Genomic DNA, 2,289 nt, shown 5'->3' with positions numbered 1-2,289 from the left:
GCCCCTGGACTTTTTTTTTTTTTCTTTGGCGGAATCGGGTATTGAACTCAGGCCCTTGTGCTTGTCAGGCAAGCGCTTATTCCACTGAGCCACCTCCCCGGCCCCTGGACTTTTCTTTATGGTCAGTTTTGTATTACATTTTGTATTTCATTGGCTGTTATTGGGCTACTGGTTCTTGAGAATTCTTATATCTTCTTGTTTCAGTTTTGGTAATTTGTACCTTTCTAGAAATCTGTCCATTTCTTCTGTGCCTTCTATTCTGTGAGAGTAGAGATTCTAAAAGCAGCTATTGATGATCTGCATTTCTACTGAGTCTGTGGTAATTTCACCCTTTTCATTCCTTATTGCTTGTATTTGAGTTTTTTGTTTCCTCTTTTTGATGAGGTTAGCTAAGGGCTTATCAATTTTATTTAATCTTTCAAAGAACCAACTTTTTGATTCATTAATTCTTTGAATTGTTTTCTTCATCTCGATTGAATTAATTTCTGCTCTAATCTTTATAATTTCCTCCCATCTTTGGGCTTTGGGTTTGGTTTGCTCTTCCTTTTCTAGACATTTCAGGTGCAGCATGAGGATATTTATTTGTTCCAGTTCTGTTTTCCTAATATGTGAGTTCACAGCTATAAATTTCCCTCTAAGAACTGCTTTCATTGCATCCCATAAATTCTGATAAGTTGTGCTTGAATTTTCATTGAATTGTAGATATTATTTAATTTCTTGTTTAATTTAATAGTAATGCATTGGTTGCTGAGGAGGGTGATGTTTAATTTGCATGTGTTTATGGGGATTTTTTGTGGTTTCTTTCATCATTTATTTCCAGTTTCATTGCATTGTGGTCAGATAATATGCACGGGATAATCTCTGTTTTCTTGCATAGATTTAAGCATGACCTATGGACTAGTATGTGGTCTACTTTAGAATATTTCCCATGTGCAGCTGAAAAAAATGTGTATTCAGCTGCGGTTGGGTGGAAAACTCTGTATATGTCCACTAAGTCCATTTGTTCCAAGTTCTGCTACTTTGCTAATTTTTTGTCTGTTTTACCTATCTTTTTGGGATAAGGGAGTGTTAAGGTCTCCTGTTAAGATTGTGGCATTGGATATTAGATTTTTCATATAGATTAAGATTTGTCTTATATAGTTGGGTGCTCCCATGTTTGGTGCACGCATATTTATGAGTGTTACCTCTTCCTCTTGAATTTTTCCCCTAACCAGTATGTAGTGGCCTTCTTTATTTCATTTGATCATTCTTGGTTTGAAATAGAGACTGTCTGAGAACAGGATTGCTACCCCTGCTTTTTTCTGAGGTTCTGGGGCATGTAGTATTGTTTTCCATCCTTTGACTTTCAGCCTATTGTAGAGATATAGATTTGAGACAAAAGCCTGATGTCCCAAGAGAGCAGGAAACACTGGACTGAGCCCGAGGAGGGTTGCTGTCTGTTTACAATTCCCAGAAAGCTGGGACCCAAGGCAGCAGATAACAGCTTCTCCTGCAGGCTCCCTGTCCTTTGATCCCTTGCTTGGGATGTTATAGGCTAGCATTTGTGTGAACCTAGTGTTCAGCAAATGGTGGAAGTTAATAGAGATAGTAGTTTGTATTCACTTAGGTAATTATTATGCACATTCCTTAGTCTGCCTTCACCCCTCAATAAATGTGAGATGCTTCTGAGGCTCTGGGCTCACTTGGAAAGAGACTAATCTCAGTGAGACCTCTGAAGCTACATTCATCAGGTCTTCTCGTCATTTCTTTCGGCACCGACCCATAACATACAACAGCCTATGAATCTCTTTATGAGTTAAGTGTGTTTCTTGCATATAGCATATTATTGGATTTTGCTTCCTGGTCCACTGTGCCAGTCTATTTCTTTTAATTGGTGAATTGAGTCCATTTACATTGATGGTTATAATTGAGATGTATTGATTTATGACTGACATGTTATTTGCCTGCTGTTGTTTACCCCTTTTTCTCCTGTGTTTAATTGTTTAACCCACCCTATTTGGTGGGTTCTTTCCATTCTCATTCATGGAGTTCTGGTTATTTTGGTCCCCTTCAGAATATCTTTTAGTAGTCTGTGTAGGGTTGGCTTTGTCATCATGAAATTCTTTAGTTGTTCTTTGTCATGGAAGTATTTCACTTCTCTATCAAACTTGAAAGAGAGTTTTGCAGGTTATAGTAGTCTGGGCTGGAATTTGTTTTCGTAGAGGACTTGAAGTAAGCTGCTCCATGCTCTTCTTTTAATTTTTATTTGTGTGTGTGTGTGGCCAGCTCAGCTCACCAGGGGGCAGGGCT

Source organism: Octodon degus, unplaced genomic scaffold (genome assembly GCF_000260255.1).
Source record: "Octodon degus isolate 3935 unplaced genomic scaffold, OctDeg1.0 scaffold00006, whole genome shotgun sequence".
Lineage (NCBI taxonomy): Eukaryota > Metazoa > Chordata > Mammalia > Rodentia > Octodontidae > Octodon > Octodon degus.
The sequence above is the reverse complement of the archived record's forward strand: the minus strand, read 5'-3'. Positions refer to the sequence as shown.